Source organism: Anomaloglossus baeobatrachus, chromosome 3, assembly GCF_048569485.1.
Source record: "Anomaloglossus baeobatrachus isolate aAnoBae1 chromosome 3, aAnoBae1.hap1, whole genome shotgun sequence".
NCBI classification, from domain to species: Eukaryota; Metazoa; Chordata; class Amphibia; order Anura; family Aromobatidae; genus Anomaloglossus; species Anomaloglossus baeobatrachus.
In genome coordinates, this window is record NC_134355.1 from 650,961,009 (window position 1) to 650,984,026 (window position 23,018).

The following is a 23,018-nucleotide window of genomic DNA, read 5'->3' on the forward strand; positions in this document are numbered from 1 at the left end:
CATTTCTCATCTACAGATCAGATCTATTGACTGACCGTTATCTAATGTATGTTTGGTTCCTCACAGTATTCGACCTTGTCTCTATTACAGATGAGCTCACAATTAAGGTGGTGTCACACATAGCGACAACAACAACGACGTCGCTGCTAAATCACCATTTTCTGTGACTAGCAGTGACGTCCTGTCGCTGTCACTGTGTGTAACATCCAGCAACGAGCTGGCCTCTGCTGTGAGGTCGCCGGTCGTTGCTGAATGTCCTGCTTCATTTTTTGGACGTTGCTCTTCCGCTGTGAAGCACACATCGCTGTGTGTGTCAGCGAGAGAGCGACAAACTGAAGCGAGCAGGGAGCAGGAGTCGGCATCTGGCAGCCTGTGGTAAGCTGTAACCACTGTAAACATCGGGTAACCGAGAAGCCCTTTCCTTAGTTACCCGATATTTATATTTACCTTAGTTACTAGCATCCGCCGCTCTCACGCTGCCAGTGCCGCCTCCCTGCACAGATAGCAAGACTACACATCGGGTAATTAACCCGATGTGTACTCTGGCTAGGAGTGCAGGGAACAGGGAGCCGGCACTGGCAGCGTGAGAGCGTTGGATGCTAGTAACTAAAGGTAAATATCGGGTAACCAAGAGAAGTGCTTTCCTTGGTTACCCTATATTTACCTTAGTTATGCTTCCACGTGTCGCTGCTAGCTTGGGGCTGGTCACTGGTCGCTGGTGAGATCTGCCTGTTTGACAGCTCACCAGCGACCATGTAACGACGCAGCAGCGATCCTGATAAGGTCAGATTGCTGGTCGTGATCGCTGCTGCGTCGCGATGTGTGACACCACATTTAGGAGCAGTGTTTGATCAATGATCTCGGTGCTGACGACTTTCACACAGAACAGAGATCACATGAGGAGAACGACGTAGATCTAAAGTTGTATAACTACAGGTTGATGTTCTCAGAGGGGCTTCACTTGTAGCCATTAACATCACATTAGCCCCTAAGTGGGCACTGGTGATTGTGCGGCTCATTAGTATAATCTGGTGTCATCTCCCTGGAAGCCAAACATTGGAAAGAAAAGTATAGACCTGAACCATCCAAGCCATAGTGCTGTGCTAGACACCAGATAAAAACATGAAGAACAAAAGGAGAGAAAGATTCTTGGTGTAAGACATCACCAGCGCCCATATAAGAAATCAAACTGAATACTGAAAAGTATAAAGCTTTATTAGTTGCTGTAGATGAACAAAGACACAAGTGAAAATTGAAAACAGTTGAAAAACGAAAAGACAAAAGGATTGATTTCACAGAGGACAGAAAATCTCCACAATAGAAGATAAATGTGGAAATATATGCATTGACTCCTTCCAAGATATATACACAAGAGTAAAATGTCAAAAGAGTAATATTAAAATAATGGTGACATTCGTATTGAAATAAAAACACAAAATATATAAAAGTATATTAAAAATAATATAGATACCAGATTAAGAAAAAAAAAAAAGCATGTAACCTTTAGATGTTCCCAAATTATGAATAAGATGGAGGGAGAGGCTGTTAAGATGTTGGTGAGTGCGGTGGTAGTCGTAACAGATACTGCCAGGCCTGGAACAGTTCTTTACATACATGTTAACAATTCATGGTTGACATGTATGCAAAGATCGAGAGTGAACGTCTTCTGTATATCCGACTAAATCAAAAGGAGCTCAGAGCCAAGGAATACATTCACCTTAGAAATGCTGGAGTAAAGTATGCTGATCTAAAGGAGTTGGATAAAAATGGTCATTCTTCCATCAACTGTCACTGGAAGCCAACGATACATGCAGGATGCAATGACTTGCGTGAGAAAGTATGACCGTCCAGATCCTATTACCTTCACTTGCAATCCTGATTGGAGGAAATCAGAGGGAACCTGTTACCAGGTCTGTAAACTGAATCGCCAGGACCTCATTGTTTGAGTTTTCAAAGGAAACTTGCAAAAATAACTCATCTGATCACAAAAGCCCACATTTATGGTGAGACACCGTGCTGGATGTATTCATTCGAGTGTCCAGAGTCCTTCCTCATGCCCATATTTTGATCTGACTTAAACAATCCAGCCCACCCAAGTTGACAATATCATCAGTGCCAAATTTCCAGACCCTGAGAATGACCCATTGCTGTTTGACACCATCACAAAGAGCATCATTCATGGTCCCTGTGGGAACTTCAACAAAAATTCTCCCTGCATCGTTGATGACTTAGTCATGTTCAGGACTTAGTGTATCAGTGGCTACAGTGACAGACCCTGCATCTATTCTGCTGTTGAGAAATTTATATCTGCCAAAGCTGTGTAATGGAACAAGACTCTTGATTTAAGAACCTGTTTTCACATAAAATTGAAGCAACCATTTTGACAGGATGTGCCAAAGGAGAGGGGAGCTCCTCCAACACAGCCTACAGATATTTTTAGATGGCCATTTTTATGACGTAAGAGTAGTCACCACACACATGGATATTTATATTCAGATCATTGACAGATGCAGCTGAATTTGATGAGAACTGTTGACATTTGGATGCTGATAAGAAATAAGATCCCTAAACATTTTCAAAAGCTATTGACACAACGCTTGTTTGACCAACATCCCAACCTTCTTGAATATCTTCAAGCTAAATCGTGTTTTTAAACAGATTCAGGAGTCCCCTGTCAAGAGATATTGCCAAATGTTTATTTGGCCAACTCCAATTTCTCCCGACTACTCAATTATCACAGAATACTTCTTTAACTCAATATTATGTGTCTAGTAAGTGTTGGGCGTTCCCTACACACATACGTTAGTGATCAAAACCTGCTAAATTTACAGCTTTGGATGAAATTGATCATGAAGAGAAAGATGTGACAGTCTGGAAAAGGTTGGTTGAGAACCCAAGTAAAATGCTTCTTGGTAGGAATATTGGTTGTCATCAACCCAGGACAGGGATGAGGAGTAGGCAGGGTAGTCACTTATCTGGGGTTCTAACTCTTTCCTCCCTAAAAGGGGTACAGTTTTTAAAAACATAACAAAAACTCCTGACATTGCTGAAAGTCTACAGATGCCCAACACTTCCCTTCAGCTGTAAGCATTCAGCACACCGACGGCAGGGCACAATCACAAAGGTTTGCAGAAAGTTGACTCAGTAACACTGCTCAATGCCATCACCTCGGCCGTCGCTCTCTCCCTGCACTGAAGTGTATACATGTATTTAAGATGTGAATGCTGCCCAGAACAGGAGCAGGATCTGCAATCGGATCCTTGCTCTGTCGGTAACTCCCACAAGACACGGGCTACTTTTGGCCTTCCTCCTTTTGGAGGATGGAGTCAAACAGAAATATGGCACTAAAACCAGCATCTTTTTTGTTGCAAGCTGCATTTATTACGTGACTTTAATATAAACCAAACCACCCCCATTATAGTTAAGCTTTATTTGTTTCCATAACCATCTTTGGGTCTGACTTAAAATATTGGATGTCAGGGATGAATATTGCGATTTGTCCCTTGTATTGTGTAACTGGTCCTCAATCAATTACTCTATATCTTACTGTAAAATTGCACTCCCTGTTAAGCTTCACCACTAAAATACACATATTTTTTACTTTTGGTGTTTTTTTTAATTAACAGTTTTAGTGGAAATGGTCATCAGAACCTCCTACCTGACCAGGGTGGAGATGCTATGTTACAGGTCCTGTTACCTTAGTTTCTGACCCATTCCATTACTTGGGATTAGTGGGGGGAGGGTTCTCGTATAGTAAGGGCACCAAAATAACTTGACCAATCCCTGCATATTCATAAAATATACAAGAAAGAAATTCTATATATGAGAAGAATATGACGAAAAGCACCATAGATGTTTTATATATTTATTGTGCATTAAAGTTGTTAATATGCAAAGATGACCAAGTCTGTAGATAAGGATGCTTTCCATAGAAAGGAGCAGAGAATAATGATTTCTCTCCTCAGGCCTTAGCTTACATGTGTGCCATTTTTAGACATCCGGGTCAATCAGCCATATGGCCTGTCTGTCCATGTCCAGGAAGGTGAAGGAGCAGCCTCTGGCTTCTTTTTGTCCATATCCGGCGTTCTTCTTACCACCACATTGTCAGTTTCTGACAGTCCATTAAATAAAGTTAAATTTATTTGTCTCCAATTAAAGTAAATCTTCATTCCTGGCTGTCGCTGGAATGGGGCTGATCTTTCTCTGCCGAATACTCCTGTAAGTAGAGAAATGTACATGACTGAGAATCAGCTCCTCACATATATACATGTATACTGCAGGGATATAACAATAAGGTATATTGTGGGTAGTATGTTACTGGGTAGTGATAACACCCTGAAGGTCTGTATGTGTCGTACTTACATAGTAATATGGGAATGGTGGGTCGGCTCTTCCAGACTCCACGTCGCTCCAGTCTATAGAGGGGAAGAACGGGTGTGACCTGATGGACGATTTTATGGCATATCTGGCAACTGGAGTTTTGCAGAGGAGCTAGAAAATGAGAGACCATTAGTTATTATATTATATATTACTGATAAATTATTACACAATGTCTATTGGCAGTCAACATCTTATCTTATATCCACTGTAATCCTTCATCATTCTTCTCCATCTGATCCAACTCACCCCTTCTATGAGATCCATGGCATCAAAGCAAATCCCAGGTGGAAAAGAAGGGATGTCCTCATGCAAAGACTGATGGTACTCATCCATTGACCCTCGGCTGAAGAATGGCTCATACCCTACAGTCATCATATATAAGATGACGCCAAAGGAAAAGGAGTCTACCAGACAGTTGTATTCCTCACCGTCCATTACCTGTGGGAACATAAGATAGGAGATGAGCTGAATGTATTGGAAAAAGGATATAAAACCAAGGGCTTTCAGGAACAGTCTGTGGTTAGATATATTGGGATCAGATTATCTGCCAGTCCTACCATCGCCGTCAGTCACACAGATGGTCCTTACCTCGGGTGCGATGTAACCTTTAGAGCCAACAAAGCGATCCAATGTGTCGTCCTCAAACACATTCACAGCGGATAATCCGAAGTCAGAGATTCGGATGTGTCCATTGTCATCAAGGAGGATGTTCTCTGGCTTCAGGTCACTGCAGGGAGAAGGAGCAGACATTGAGGATAATTCATTAAAAGAATGTTCTACCATAAATATGAATGGAGACCACAAAGTCAGAGCTGACAGATTTATGAAGATGAACTAATTACCGATGTATGATGCCGTGTTCATGCAAGAATTGCAGCCCGCACACCATCTCTGCCGCAAAGAGTCTGTGAAGTAGAAAGAGGATGGATCAGTGGTTACATACACAATCATACACAGGGAACATGAGGAGATCACACACTGATTGTTTTAATGTCATCATTTTCTCCTGTAGTCAGTGTCCATTGCTCTAGGACCATAGTGCACGAGCAGCGGATTATTAAGATTTAGTATAAGACACTTACCTTATTGTCTGTATATTAAACGGCATCGAAACTGCCATGTGGTCAAAGAGGTCTCCTCTGGCCATATAGTCCATGGCTATCAAATACTCCATTGATGTCTCGGTAAATGCCCGCAGAGCTATTAAGTAGCAACACCCGTTGGCCAGTTTCAGGACTTCGATCTCTGTACTGACTTTGTCCTCAGTACAGTGACTCTTTTCTATGATTTTAATGGCCAGCAGCTCTTCAGAGACCGGATCTAAAGCCAAGATGACCTGGAGAAAAATCACAACAGATCAGAACATTCTCTCATTTATTATGTGGATCTGTGTAGTAGATCACTAGATTATCCCAGTTATTACATATGAATATCCTGTAATGAATATATAAATATCCCTCCTGTATATACATTGTGCAGGATACATTGGGGAACATGGAGGAGGATAAATTCACACTCACCGTTCCGAAGCTTCCCTCTCCAAGCTCTTCGTGGAACTCAAGGCTGCATAGGTCAATGGGATTCTCCATGTTGGCCATTTCCATCAGGGGTAAAGATTGGCATCGGGCATCAGCATTGTCCTCTTGTGACATGTCCGCTATGTCAGAGGGGGTCATCAGGCTTCTATCTGCTGAGACAATAATATATGATTTATTAACACATAATGGAAATGGTTAGCAGCAAAGGTATAGAGCAGACTCAGTCAGGAGCTGAGCATGCACCGTACCAGGCAGATGCCAGCTGTATTACACAGCTGTGTACTCTGATTACTGAAATTTAACCATTCCAGTGCTGACAGTGGTACTTGAAGGGAACCATTTACCAAGTTTCCCCCCACTTAGCTCTAAAGATGGCGACCATACTTTATATGGGGAAAACCTGGTGACTGATCCCTTTTAAATGAAGTAGTTGCTGATTTTCGTGGACTAGCCTCTAATTATCCATTAGCCCCCACCATGAGACGATTGCAGGGGTAATTGTTTGAATTATCTACCTAGGCCTGCTAAAGCCCCAGTCTTTCACTTTTGTCCTGTGAAGACCGGCCTGGCTTCATTTTACATGAGAACATTAATTTGGCTATATACAGGGATACAGCACAATTACAGTATATAGTACAAGCCATCATATTCAAGTCCCCTAAGGAGACTAAGAAAAAGTAAAATGGATTTTTTTTATAAAAAAAAAGACTAAATAAAAAAAACGTAATTTGAATCATTCAACTTTAACCAATAATCACTAATAAACACATTGTGTATCATTTATATTACTCCGATATATAAAAACAGCTAATTAATTAACCAAACAGTAAACCGTAAATTGAAAAAGAAATTGATTACAGAATTGGGGTTTTTTGGGGGGGAGGTTTTTTGTGGACGCTTCATCTACAAAAAAAACAAAATACAATAAAATGATATCATGATGTCCGGTCTACCTAGGAAAGGAATCAATAAAAGCTACAACTCAAAGATCAAGTCTTCACACCGCGCCATCGAGCAAATCAAAAGAAAAGTAGAATGTCTAACATAATATTCTTCCCTACTCACCACTCTTTACCCTTTCTGCGTCTGTCGGCCATCTCAATTTCTGATATATCAAACAACCACACAAGTCATAATATAAGATCTCCCTCCCTGAATACTGTATGTACTGAGATTTTAGATATGATCATACAGAATCAGTATGGAACCATTGTATCAGCTATAATAGATCAGACAATACTGACACCAATAGAGCAATTCTGGTTATCAGATTAATAAGTCTAAAGGCCCTGTCACACACATAGATACATTTGTGGCAGATCTGTGGTAGATCTGTGGTTGCAGTGAAATTGTAGACAATCAGTGTCAGGTTTGTGGCTGTGTACAAATGAAACAATATGTCTATGATTTCACTGCAACCACAGATCTGCCAAAGATTCATCTCTGTGTGTGACGGGGCCTTAAGTCTATATATCGGATACATAGGAAAACAGGTTCATATTACTGACACCAATGGGAACGGTTTTATCATAACATCTGTAAGAAAGCCGGAGGTGAGGTCCTGGATGCTGGTATTTCTCCCTGAGGTGGCCAGCCCCGGGAATGGAAGTCCCATAGTGTCTGTACCGGTATCACTAGGAAACTGAGTGTTTTGTTTCATTGGATTTTCAACATTATTATTGAAGGGTTTAAAGTCAAAAGCATAAAAACTAATTTTTAGATAAAGACAAGTAAGAAATGTAGAATATATGACCGGTATAATGTTACTAGAAAGGAGAATGATTGTTGTGTGATCATATGGCAAGAAAACCCCAAACCCATAATGAATAACCCCAGTGTATATACTATTGAGGAGGAATCTTACCTGAGTTGGATGTTTGGTGAAGTTGATAAGCTGGGTTCTGCTCCATTAGGTTGAGTGCTGTCGCTTCTTCTGGTTTGGTCTTAGAGGTCCTATCTCCACAGAGAAGTTCTCAGGAATAATTTGAAAAGACCCATGAACCCATACTTTTGTAGGGAAGCTTCTTCTTGGCATTAAGGTCAATCCTACTTTCCAATTGGTTGTCAAAATTCTCCATTGAATTACTAATGAAGGTCTTCTACAACTTGGACATTCATGGAGACGCAATTGTCATTTAATTAGCTGTAAATACAGGAGTTGGTTTTGCACTAATGGTATCAGGGAGGCGCCCACCCGAGTATTGTTTGTATTGCTAATTAATTGGCATTGTAATTAGTTCTGAAGTTTCTTTTATTCCCTCCACTCACATCTCACCTCCCTGACCTCCTACTGCTTTCACCACAAGAGAAGTCAGCCATGTTTTACATAAATCTACAAGTTCTATGGAAGAATGTTGTATCCAGTGTTTATGGCAACAAAGTGAGACAGCAAATCTTGTAGAATAGTATTGCCCAACTAATATTATTATTACATGGAAATCACAGAATTGTATATATGTGTCCTATAGTAAATCTGCTCATACAATGAATGGTAAAGCCCCAAACACATTTGATGAAAATGAGGAAAGAAGAGATCATTCAGTAATTGCCAAAAAAACCCTCAATATTGTCTAATTAACTTCAGTGATGTGTTTGGGGCATTGAGAAGTGATCATCTGCCCAAAAATCCACCACTCTGGACCAGTGATTGATCCATTATATTAATATTCAATGGTGGAAATGTAGAATGGCTCCTTCTAACCTCACAAATATCGGCCATTCATTATGGGGGAAATCAGACATTTCCTTCTAGGTAAATCTAATGAGTAGAGGCTCCCAAAATCCACATTGCTGCAGAAATGGCAGATTATTTTATTTTTTTTTTTTTTTTTTGCAGTAAATTTGTAAAATAAATTTCCTGGAAAATTCTCAAATCTGCACTAAATTATATTGATAATAAAGGAGGCAAAAAATGATTCACTTAAAACCTATACAAAATGTAACCAACAAAATTTTATATATCTCTATTTATTTATCTATTTACATTTTGATTCCGTATAATTTTTGTTTCTTAAATCATACTAATTTAATCTCTGTGCAGAACTGATTTAAAAACCCGGCCCTCATATCAGATTTAGGCTCCTTTCACACGTCAGTGATTCTGGTACGTTAGTGATTCTGGTACGTTAGTGATTCTGGTACGTTAGTGATTCTGGTACGTTTTTGAAAAAAAAGCACAGACATACGCAGACCCATTCTAATCAATGGATCTGCTCACACATCAGTGATTTTTCACTGCCCGTGTCTCCGTGCAGCATGCACCCTTGGCCGTGATTCTGCACGGAGACATGTCAGTTTTTGTCTGGCATCACTGATGACCCACGGATCACATTATGGTGTGATCCATGTGTGATCAGTGAAACACAAGCAAGAAAATCACGGACATATTAAATATTACAAATTTTCAACTTACCTTGCCTGCGATTTGCTGTGCCTGCTCCGCTCTCGGCAGCTCCTGCCTGGCTCATGAATATTCATGAAAGCAGGAACTGCCGACCAGGAAGTAGCTGCTCAGAGCGGTGGGCGGACGCTGCAGACCCGAGGCGTTCAGCACCATGGACAGCAGCAGTGAAGGCAGGTGAGTGATGTCCATATGCAATCACGGGATCACGGATTGCACATGGACAACCCACGTGTGCCGTGAATCACGGAACATGGAGGGACATGTGCGTGTTTTAAACGTCAGTGAAGAACGTCAGTGTTTTTCACTGACGTGTGAAATGGGCCTTATGTAGCATTGGGTGAGATATATAAAATATCCCCCTTATCTGCTGCAGTAATACACTGCGGACATTACCTGCGGAAATCGCAATATTTCCATAAAAGCCTCACTCACATTTCTGCTTTCTTTTAGAATAATATTCTGCTTTTTATAAGAGCAAATGACCTGATTTTCATCATTTTTTGGTCCTGGTGTTAGATGCCGAACTGATGGGAAAATCAGTTTTTCTCAAGCAAAAAAAAAAAAAGCCCAAGTTTGTCCAAACAATTAAATTGTAATAATGGACAACATTAGATGAAACATGGACGCCATCCGAGTAATATCTGTAATTTTATTATGGACCATTTCTGTTGAATTAGCAAATTTTGATCTGCCATATTGGTTGAAATAGAGACATCATAACCATATTTTTTTTTTTTTTTGCGCAGTCGTTCCACAAAAACATGTCCATGTGAACAGCCCCATAGCCTATAATGGGTGCAGGTTCTATATGTAAAAAACACATAATTGTGATTGATGCTTAAGTGTGAGCTGAGCAGCCGCCGTCTCTCCCGACCACTGGCCTCACCATCATTACACATGAATCTGCTTTTGGGGGACAGTGAAGAATTTAGGGCCAATATTAATATGATAGTAATGACTAAAGCGGTCACTCCGGGGATGGGCAATAAACATATAGGAGGAACCCCTCTCATAACTCTGCTGCCAGCTCTGATTTTTTTTTTTTTTAGCTACCGTATTTTTCGGACCCTAAGACGCACTTTTCCCCCAAATGTTGGGGGAAAGTGGGGGGTGCGTCTAATGGTCTGAATGTAGGGCATGGCTGCGGGGAATGAGAGTGCTGCGGTGGAGCGGGTCATCGGGGGCACGACCAGACAGCAGCAGCACCTGCCGTGACTAAGTGGGCCCGCTCATTACATATGCACGCCCATCCTCCCGCCCATCTCTCAGCGCTGAAGCCGGGGCTGATAGGTGGGCGGGATGATGGTTGGAGACGCGCACATAATTAACAGCCGGCCGTGATCACCCCTGGCAACTACAGCCTGGAGTGATCATGCTCGACTGTATTCACTGCCCCCCGCGCATCATCATCAGCGTGGGGTGCAGTGAATCAATGTACTCACCGTTCCCCTGCAGCATCGTAATGTCCTCCAGTCTGCCGGCCGCGCTGTGTGGACTGGAGACTAGCGGTGCTCACAGCGATGACGTCATCGCTGTGCGCACGTGTGTTCACAGCCGCGACGGCAGACTGGACAACAATACATCGCAGTGCTGCAGGGAACGTGGCCGGCTCAACACAGCACTGCCGGCACACACAGGAGGAGGAGCGACGCTGCGTGGAATGAGGAAAGGTGAGTGTAAACGTTTATTTATTTTTTTGTGTGTGCCGCAGGATGGGGGTATATGAGCAGGATGATGGGGGTATATGCACAGGATGATGGCATATAGCAGGATGATGGGGGCATATGAGCAGGATGGGGCCATATCCCAGGATGATGGGAGTATATGAACAGCATGATGGCATATAGCAGGATGATGGGGGTATATGAGCAGATGATAGGGGTATATGAGCAGGATGATGGCGTTTATAGCTGGATGGGAGCACATACCAGGATGCAGTATATAGCAAGATGGGGCTATACCAGGATGAGGGACATAAATATATACACAAGGCAGGAGGATCATTACCAGGATGGGGTACCTTAGTAGAGAATTTGGGGACATTACCCCCATAATAGTATCTGCAGCAGATTCTTGCCCCATAACTGTGTCATGATGACCACATTTTTTGCTTAAAATTTTATTTTCCTTCTCTAAAACCAGGGTGCGACTTATGGTCCGGTGCGTCTTATAGTCCAAAAAATACAGTATATGGGGATGAGGTTTTTGTAAATCTGCAACAATTTGCAAAGATTTCAATATGAAATCTGCTAGGAAAGTCCAGCACCGTTTTATGTCCGGATGTTCTTAGGATGAAGCTATACCCCGATACCACAAGTTGGCTGATTTTCTGATTGCTGAGCAGCTATTTGGAGAAGGATCAAATAGGGCCGAAATGTTATGTCACAAATTGCTTTTGCCTGAAGTCTCAATTTTGACTATTAGGCATGAATATAATTTTAACTCAATGACTTTGCTACAATAAAATCATAGATGGATCTAAAAGAGATGCAGTTTTTTATACTATAGAATAGATATCTCCATACATTTTAACTTCCGTGATCTGATCACAACTGTAGTGATTAAGTCTTATATAGTTTAATGATGTGTTATATTTAACAATTTTTAAAAAAAACAATTACTAAAAATTTGTATTGAATGGACATTGGTATAGACGGGAGATGAACCTCTGGTTGTGCTCAAAATATGGATGAAGAACACTGCAGATGTAAATGTTTGGCTTCCAGAGAGAAGGAGACTCCTGGAGGCTATGAAAGAAGCCTCATTGTATTGAGTGGTACAACCATAATCTGTGTCCACATAAGAGCAGCAATTAGGGGCTATTGTGATGGTAATGGCTACAAGTGAAGCCCCTCTGAGAACATCAACAAGTGATTATACAATTGTAGATCTTTGGTGTTCTCCACAGGAGATCTGTTCTGCGTGAAAGTCATCTGGCACAAGATCATTGATCCAACACTGCTCCTAATTTTTAGCACATCTGTAATAGAGACAAAACAATCCAAGCCCCCACAATAAAAAATAATAAAATGTTAATTTTATTAAAGAAAATATATGAAAAAGAAAATCAGTGGAAGACAATTGAGGATAGATGAAGGCTGAGATGAGTCATCATCCATCATACATATCATGTACTTCAGAGGTGATCTGTAAGTGAAAAGAAAAAAAATAATTTCATCACACCTTGGAAACACCATTTAAAGCAATGGTTTTGTTTGTCTTTGTAACTTTATACCCTATTATATCACAAGTACATTTTACAATACATCATATACAATAAAAATCATTGCTTCTACTTGAAATTGGGTTGAGAAACAATTGATTTTTATATTTGGGGACTATTATGTTAATCACTGTGGGACCGCCATGGGTGCCAACATGTTGCCTGCAAATACAGTTATGTGAGGAAAGAGTTAACCTTTTTCACTGCCTTAGAAAAATAATAGAAATTCATTCTCCCTGGCAAGACCGAACCAGACTTATTTGCGTAATAAACTGTGAGACCAACCTCAAGGACACAGATTGTTTTGACTTAGAAACGACTCACAAACATCTTGTTATGGGAATAAGAACGCAACAGTTTGTTATGGGAGTATAAGTCATTATGTTAATTTCTCTTGCTGGGAATATGCAATCCACGCCTTAATGAATGTAGATTAATGAATATGTATGTTGCATAGTTACGCCCTAATCAACTTTGTATAACTTTGAAATGTAAACAAAATAATACAGTCTTTCTATTCGGAGCCGCACGTCTCCTAGCCTTTACGTGTATAACGGTGTCTGCCTGTTTTCATTAAAGGCTAAAGGGAGGGCAGAGGGGGGTCACCGGTACCCTCTCTGCATTCGGACATCGCTGGCAACAGCTGTGACTGTTAGGTCAACCTAACATTATCTGGCGCCCGAAAAGCAGGGACCCGTGTTTGTAATCCCAGGACGCAGTGGACTGTCTTGCCATTCAGAGGAGGAGTGGACCAGACGTGGGGACCAGAAACACCTGGCCAGGTAAGAGTTGAACCTTATTCTTCTCTTTATGCTCCCCACATCTGATCTCCCCTCTCCTCAACGCGCAAAATGGTACACTGTGAGTAGATACTGGGTTATTGGCGGGTTTCTATTGAACTCTGAGAGAGCCTTGCCAGCTGATGTTTTCTGTGCCTTGTTTGGTTGTTTGCTTGTTTGTTTCTCTGTGTTTCTCTGCCTCTCCGTGTGTCGCGTGTCTGCTCTCCTGCGCTTTGCTTCTGTGCTGTTGTCCTTGTTGGTTGTTATAGATCTCATACATCAGTGAGTGTTGAAAGGGAGTAGTGTACCTGCTCTGTCCAATGGATGTGATATTCACTGCCCTAGTGTTAGTGGGAATAGCCCTGTTTGCCATTGCTATCGGATATAGAGTGTATCTCTGTTACAAGAAGGGCAATCCAGCTCCATTCAACATTCTCAGCCCCCTCTGAAGTTAGGACACCACCTTTCAGTACGAATACAAATAAGGAGTTAGTCTCTAGGTATCTCCAGGAAAGGTGGTTCTAGACCTCACCTTAGGTAGGAATACAAAAGGAGTTAGTCTCTGAGTATCTCCAGGATAGGTAGGTTTAGTCCAAAGGACGTTCAAGGGTCTAAAAGCTGAAGAAGATAGAAGAAGAATGGTGCAAGGAATATCAAAAGACAGAAGAGCTAGATGCACCCTGCAACATCTCATTACGTGTTATCATGGCAAAAGAACAGCCAGTCAGTCCAAGGAAGTTTTTAAGACATTTGGATTGAAGGGGAAGGATCAATTGGACCCCAACAAATGGGACACAATAAGAGCTACTAGAGCAGGAGTGATAGCAGATAAATCATGGACTAAACTAGTCAGAACTCTTTCTGACATGGCAAAAACAGCCCACGATCAAGGTTGGATATACCATGAAGAATCAGACACATGGGAAGAAGCTGGGAAGCAAGCTAATAAGGATCCGCAGCCCCCTCCGTACCTGTCAGCTACTCCTGGAACGACTCCAAAAATAGCAGGATCCCTGGAATAGACCTGCACAAACTGTGGCCAACAAAATCCGGACTGGAGTGAAACATGCCTAGCCTGTGGAGCCCCACAGCACAAGCTACAAGCCACAGCACCAGTGCCTCTTTATCCTGTAGTGGAAAGAAGAGTCCTGATAAGACTCAATCTCTTCTGCGCCCAGGAGCAAAGAACTAAGGGCACAACGGGACCAGTGCATCAAGGTCCTGTGGAGAATGTCAGCTCATTTTACTACAGATTGATGCAGTCATTCGCAGATGAAGGGCTGGACTTACAAGCGGGTGCAATACGTCGCCTGATGGTAAGATCCTTCATGGATGGAATACATGCACCTCTGGCAGAAAGATTGAAAGCGTGCTGCCCAGAATGGAGGAACATGGAAGACATAGATCTTCTAGTCAACAAAGCAAGTGGCTTAGAAACCGACGCAAAGGATAAAAGGAGCAACAAGAAAGTTGTCATAGCAGCAGTGGACGGTCAGCCAGAAGGTACAAGAAGGAAGGCACCAACCTGCTACTATTGTGGAGTCAGAGGACGTGATCAGAGACTGTAGAAAGAAGAAGAGGGACACTCAAAACCAACCCGAGAGTCAGGAGGAGAAGACTGCCTGACTTGCGGCAGCACGGGATAGGGATGCCAGAGGTCCATTTATACATGTCCCCCTTCACATTGGCAGCAAGGAAATAAGAGCTTTAGTGGACTCAGGAGCCTCTCGCTCCGTACTCCCCAAGAATCTGGTGCCTGAAGGATCCATCTCCTCTGAAGCTACTGTAGTATCCGGAGTTGATGGACAAGTCCAGATAATCTCAATAATACATCCACTGAAGGTGAAACTGGGACCATACATGTTCGTGTCTAAATTCTTAGTGTCCCCCCTGGGTGGAGATGCCCTAGTGGGAGAAGATCTACTATCAAAACTACAAGCTCAGATTGTCTACAATTAAGATGGATCTGCTATCCTGCAAATTCCAGAAGATATCCCAGAAGAAATCCTGTGCACTCTCCAGATGATAGAAGACCAACCAGAATCTGAAGTTACACATGAAGTAAACACGGACCCAATACTTCTACAAGTTCCTGCAAAACTCTGCTCCACATCAAAAACTGACCTCGGTACACTACCCGTGCCCACAGGAAAAGTTTCAGTCAAGCCTGGAATTACGCCACCGCAGCTGAGACAATCCCCCCTCCCGCTACCTCTCGCAGTACATCTACCAGTACGTGGATGATTTACTACTGTGCTGCCCTAGTGAAGAGGAATGCTTACCTTTCTGGCAGAAGTAGGATGCAAAGCGAGCAGAGATAAATTGCAGTTCTGCAAAACGAGGGTCACTTTCCTGGGTCATTGCCTTTCTGCGGGACAAAAACACCTCAGCCCGGACAGACAAGAAGTTATCAGGAAAGCAAGCATTCCTAGAAATCTCAAACAACTCAGAGGATTTTTAGGGCTAATATCATTTTGCAGACAGTGGATTCCCAGTGCATCGCTACTCATGCAACCGCTGTATGATTGCACAAAGAATGTTCCTTTCTCCCTCACAGAAGAAGCTCGACAAAATTTTCAAAAGCTCAAGGAACTAGTGATTGATGCACCTGCTCTGGCACTACCAAACTATGATCTCACCTTCAATCTGAGAGCTTCAAGGATTTGCCGTAGGAGTACTCACCCAGAAGACGGATAAACATCACATAATCGGGTACTACTCCTCTCAACTCGACAACGTCACCAGAGCAGCACCAACCTGTGTCCGTGCCGTTACAGCAGTTTCAAATATACTGCAGAAAGCATCTGAAATCTCACTCGATTTCCCAACTACCATCCTTACCAGCCATGACATCTATGCTGTTCTCAATCAAGTGCAGTTGAAACACCTCTCCATGGCAAGACAAGTCAGTGCACGCTGTTGCTACCCCCAAACATCGAGTTACAAGTCTAAACCTTGCTGATCTGCTGATCTTTACAAGTTTAGAAGGGGGGACAGAAGAGAGGACAGAAGAGTGACAAACGTATCAGCGCACCATTTGATCATGATTGTCAGGAACTCCTTGAACATGAGGCAAAGCCCCTGCACAATATTCAGGCAACACCGCTTATATCTGCTCAAGAAGCATAACTTCTTGCTCTCATCTGGGCAATTGAGTTTCTGGAAGAACGAACAGCGAACATCTACACGGACTCAGCCTATGCACACGGCATTGTGCACGATTTTGGCACTATCTGGCAGACAAGAGGATTCCTCACAGCAACAGGAAATCCCATCAGGCATGGAGCCTCAGTGAAGAAACTAATGGAAGTAGCCTTGATACAAAAACATCTAGCAATCATAAAGGTTGCTGCCCACACCAAGGCTCAAACACCTGAGGCAAGGGGAAATCGCTTGGCCGACCAAACAGCAAAACAAGCAGCCTTACTCCCTTTGAAGGAGACGGAAACAGTGTCAACGACAGAGGAAGAAATGCAGAACCTCTTTGAGACACAAGAAAACGCCTCTGAGGAAGAAAAAGCCGGATGGCGGGCCAAGGGGGCAGAAAAGGTGGAGGGGATTTGGCGCCTAAACGGACTTCCCATCCTGCCACGCAGTTGGTTCCCTGCCATTTTCCAAGTACTCCACTATCCCACACACAGTAGCACAAACTCAATCATGAACCAGATGCAACCATATTGGGTAGCCCCCGGCTTCAGACAATACGCCTCCCAGAGAATAAAAGCTTGTCACATCTGTCAACAACACAATCCAGGCCAGATAACTAAAACCCCGCAAAGACACATGCCAAAGACGTTTGCCCCATTTTAAAGAGTACAAATAGACTATATACAGTTGCCAAAACATGGCATCTACGAGTTTGTACTTGTCTGTGTAGACCTCTTCTCAGGATGGCCAGAGGCCTATCATGTCAGCTCAGCCACAGCCCGAATTACAGCAAAGAAATTGGCCTGTGAGCTGGTGCCTCGGTTTGGACTCCCTGAAGTCATAGAGTCAGACCGAGGTACTCATTTCACTGGACAAGTTTTCCAGAACACCTGTGCCCTGTTAGGCATTCAGTCAGCCTTACACACGCCTTACCACCCACAGTCATCAGGGAAAGTGGAAAGGTTAAATGGAACGCTAAAGCTCAAACTAGCCAAGGCAGTGGAGGAGACTGGTAGACCATGGACAGAATGTCTCCCCATAGCTCTTTACTCTCTAAGGACTACCCCGCAGGGAAAGCACAGGCTCTCACCATTTGAAATACTCTTTGGTAGTGCACCCAGATTAGGATGCTACTTCCCGCAGGAGTTACACCTGCAATGTGATAGCCTAACGTCTTATGTTGTTTCCCTGCAGAAGAGACTAACTGAAACCCACCAAAGGGTCTACTCTTCTCTACCTGATCCTGATGCTGTTCCAGGAACCCACTCCCTAAAGCCTGGTGACCGGGTCTACCTAAAGAAGCACGTGAGAAAGACCCTTGAGCTACGATTCGAAGGGCCTTTGACTGTCCAGCTGACCACTCCAACCTCCGTCAAACTTGAGAGGAGATCGATATGGGTCCATGCCAGCCACTGCAAGAAGGCCTAATACCGCTGATAAGTATTTCTATGTGTACTCCCTTTTTGGGGCCTTCTACACCACGGCAGAATTCATTTGAGACCCATCATGAAGTGTTAGCTGAAAAACTTAAGATCACAGACTGCTGGATATGTACACACGCACCTGTGACAGCCTCTTCCATTCCATACTTAGCCATACCAGTCCCAATAAACGAAGTGTTTCAATGGGGAGGCTGTTACAACAGACTATCAGTAAATGACACCAAGTGTTACTCTGTTTACTAGTTGCCTATGTAGTGTTCAAGTTGCTAATGGCTTTGTTTTCCCGCTGCTTGAAGCAATGTAGATGCAATGATTATTCAGCACCCATATGAAATCACTAATATGCCTTTTTTCTCTTCTCTACTCTTTCCTCTAGAAATCACCTTGGCGTATCATGATGAGACTCCTATCGAGAGGCATGCAGGCAGTCCTGGGTGACGGATGTGAGACGACACTCCCTGAGCACACCCGCGGCTCAGAAAGTATCTGGAGGCTAGCCTGCTCGCTCTATAGTCCACAGCTTCTCGATGGCCCCCTGTCCATCAATCACGCCAATAGGGGGGATTGTGAGGAAAGAGTTAACCTTTTTCACTGCCTTAGAAAAATAATAGAAATTCATTCTCCCTGGCAAGACCGAACCAGACTTATTTGCGTAATAAACTGTGAGACCAACCTCAAGGACACAGATTGTTTTGACTTAGAAACGACTGACAAACATCTTGTTATGGGAATAAGAACGCAACAGTTTGTTATGGGAGTATAAGTCATTATGTTAATTTCTCTTGCTGGGAATATGCAATCCACGCCTTAATGAATGTAGATTAATGAATATGTATGTTGCATAGCTACGCCCTAATCAACTTTGTATAACTTTGAAATGTAAACAAAATAATACAGTCTTTCTATTCGGAGCCGCACGTCTCCTAGCCTTTACGTGTATAACGGTGTCTGCCTGTTTTCATTAAAGGCTAAAGGGAGGGCAGAGGGGGGTCACCGGTACCCTCTCTGCGTTCGGACATCGCTGGCAACAGCTGTGACTGTTAGGTCAACCTAACAGTTATGATGTCCATGAAGGAGGATCTTGTCTTTGTAGCCCTTCATTTTCCAAACAGACAACAGCTTTATCCTTCAGACTAGAACCTTACCTAAACTTCATGAATTTCAAAGTGGGTTTTTTTTTATCAACTGGATACAGATATGAAACATACACTGCTCTATTATACAAAAAAATGGATATTTTTAGGTTTTCATCTCACAAAACAAAAGAAACAATCCACCACCGCATATAAAACTAACTGATGATGGTTTATTTTAGATTTAAGAGACCTTATCAAAGGAAAATGGACCAATCCTTACCATACGGACAACATATGAGGTTTAAAGAGATAGTGAATGAGAATAAAGATTTCAACCTTGGGAAGGAATGAATAACAAATTTAAAGATAGAGGTTATCCTGGAACATTATCAAGTATGAGTAAAAACCCATGAGCATTGACCTATACAGAAATCAGACAAATAGCCATCTCACCCCTTCCACTGTCTACAGTGTGTCACGATGTCTGCTCGGAGAAACTCTGGTCTGGGCCAGATAGATTCCACAGTAAAAAGCAAATCCAGTAGACCGCAGGCAGGGATAAATAAAAAAACATCTGTTTATTTCAGCATTTAAAAATCACGTAAGAGTCATTGGCATCCACAAAAAATACAATACAAATGATCCAATGCGTTTTGACAAGAAAAGAGTAATTACGTCTTATTCTTCAGCATTGACTGTTCTACCCTTTTTAATATTAAACCAAAAAAAGAAACAATTAAAAAAATCTGATTTCTCAGACACTCAACATGCTGATCCCCTGAAGAAAGCACGCTGAAACGTGCGTCGGGATAATGCGATATACCAAACAACCCTGACCATTTTCAAGGTATTGTGATTATAGCAACTAATTTTGCACTTTGCTAGTATTTATTCTTATAGGCTATTTTTATTCCATACCTTGTTCCCCACACTTAGTCACCAACATTTAGGAAGATAGAGCACTTTGCACTTTTTTTTATTTCACATTCCATAAAGCTATTTAATTATGGTGCTTCACATAAACTGGTCCTGAATACTACGGAGTTGTATTTTTTGGTTTTACCGCTACTGTTTTTACATGGGTATTTGATCCTGTCCTATAATATAAATATTTATAAAATGTACCAGTTGTATTTTTTAACTAAGAATTGTGAATAAAAATTTATTATTTTAAAGAGAAAAGACACCTATTCCTTTGTCGAACCTTCAATAGTTCTAAAGGTATTTTTTGAAATGTATTAAGTGTGTAGTGAAAAGCGCAGCAATGTTAGCCAGATGGGTAATAGAGTAAAGGGTGCTTTACACGCTGCGTCATCGCTAACGATTACATCAACGGGGTCACGCCGTTAGTGACGCACATCCGGCGCCGTTTGCGACATCGCAGTATGTGACACCAAGGAGCGACGATCAACGATCGCAAAAACATCAAAAATCGTTGACACATAACTCTTTTTCATAATATCGATGGTGGTGTATGCCGCTGATTGTTCGTCGTTCCTGCAGCATCACACATCGCTATGTGTGACGCCGCAGGAACGATGAACATCTCCTTACCTGCGTCCACCGGCAATGAGGAAGGAAGGAGGTGGGCGGCATGTTCCGGCCGCTCATCTCCGCCCCTCCTCTGCTATTGGCCGGCCGCTATGACGCCGAACGCACCTCCCCCTTGAAGGAGGGATTGTTCGGCGGTCACAGCGACGTCGCTGAAAAGGTATGTGCGTGGGACACTGCCGTAGCGATAATGTTCGCTACGGCAGCGATCACCAAATGTCGCACAAACGACTGGGGCGAGTGCAATCACTCGCAACATCGCTAGCAATCACTAGCGATGTCGCAGCGTGTAAAGCACCCTTAAGAAAAGGTGTTATTAGGTGCAGTGTCAGATAATTCCTGATTGCCGAGTAACAGAGCCAGGATAGGAGGAGTGTCAGAACAGAGGGTTGGCTGGTGAGACAGGCCAGGAAGAGAGTGAGTTTTGCAGAGGGGTTACAGTTGTGTAGACAGTGCTTGGTAACTTGTGCCCATCAGGGAATCGGGAGGTTTCCTCTGTTTGCCGAACCTACGGCTCACCTCATGATGGGCATAGTGTGGCGACCCTGAGTATCAGGTGCCACATGGTACTACATCTAACCCTGGATTCATGGAAGACCAGTGCTGACAACACACACACACATACATCACATTTTTCCTCAGAATGGGTAACAGCCAAGAGATGGACCTGATGGATGGCCACCTATTGGTTGGGACTCATCCTATCCACTAGTCAGAAACCTGGGAGGAGGAGGGGCTAGTCAGTGGAGTGGACTGACAACTGACATCTTGTCAGAGATAGTGAAAAGTCAGATAGTCAGTCAGAAGTTAATGTGCTGACAGAAAGCGTAAAGTGACTACTAAGTAAAAGGAAGTATGGTTGCCAGGGAGAGTACGGCAAGAGTACTTACAGGACTGAGCACCGACTGGGTAGAGCCCTAGTTCAGAAAGGCGCTTCAGGCTCACCTGATAACAATCTGCCCGGTGAGGGGACCATCAAGTACCTTACCGACGTTAGTGACCCGGGGCACAGTAACAGAGAGTGAACCTGGGAACGGGGACAAGAGGTCCGACCCAAGAGAGGTTCAAGCTGCCTGCTCTACGGGCCAGGACGGAGACAACAGGAGGGGGACCCCCCAACTACAAATGGGTGCATGGAAGTAAAGCTCACCAGTTCACTACACTGGCACTGGAACAAAGGGAATACCAGATTGGTAGAGACCAGCACCAGCCGGGTTGCAGCAACTCCAAACCAGTGAGTAAAGCACAAGTTAAACCACAGCTCCTGTGTTGTCTGAATTCTTCCTACACCTCTGCATCTATAATACTACAACCACTATCATCCTCCCCAGGGGTCTAACTACTTGAGGAGAGCCATCACATCTAAGCTGCTTAATACCACCAGCCCCATCAGTGAAGGACTTTGCAGCGGCAGCTTTCCCCATATAGCTGCATACCACAAGCGGCGTCATGAAAAACACTATTTTAGTTTGTCCCTTGTACAATATCCCCTTTTAAGCGACCTTCCCCCAGGGTCACTGAACTGGGCAATGGCCACCCAGTGAAATATCCCAGTAATATACAGCCCGAAACAGAGTACCCCAAATCCCTGGGGTGCGTCACATAGTATAGCCAACCAAGGCAGCGATTGGACATAGGAAGCCATGGAGACAAGAAATGGGGTAAGAGTAGAAGTTTAGACTTGGCTGCTGGAAGACTAATACCCAGGATGAAGGCTATACAGAAGAAATACCCAACAGAACAGCGGCAACAGAACAGGATAGTAATGGACATGTCTGTCAAGAAGGTAGAAGAATGAATGAAGAAGACTGTGATTTCTATGATGGTGACCGGCTGCGGGGAGGTGGACTCTTCCTTTAAGACTGAAGTCAGTGTTTCACCCATCATCTGGGGTGGAACTGAAATAGTTTCAGTCTAGTGAAGTAGAGTGGAGACCCGTCAGCCTGGCGTTTTTTCCCCTCTACACCGGGTTGCAATGAGATATCCAGTCTGTATCCTGATTTGGCATTAGATATGGAGACTAGAGTTGAGCGAGTATCTAACTATTTGTACTCGCTGTACTCAGTACTGTCTAATACTCGCGTATTTGTTCAGAATAGTGTATGTAATGCAAGTCAATGGAGAATGCTCGCAAAGTAACAAGTAACCGAATAATATTCTATTCGTGCAAGTAGCGAAAAGTGGGGAATTCGGGTTACTCGTTACATTGCGAGTATTCCCCATTGACTTGCATTGCACACGCTTTTTTGAACAAATACGCGAGTATTAGACAGTGCTCGTTATGAGTATTGTGAGTACGAATAGTTAGATACTCGCTAAACTCTAGTCACTAGAAGTAAGAATATTATCAGTTTATTAGTTTATCAGTATATTATCAGTTGCTCACCTGGAGCAGTGGTGAAAAGTCACAACCACTATAGAAGTATAACCGATAGGCACAGCTGCAGCAGAGCCCATAGAGGGATATCAATTTGATGCT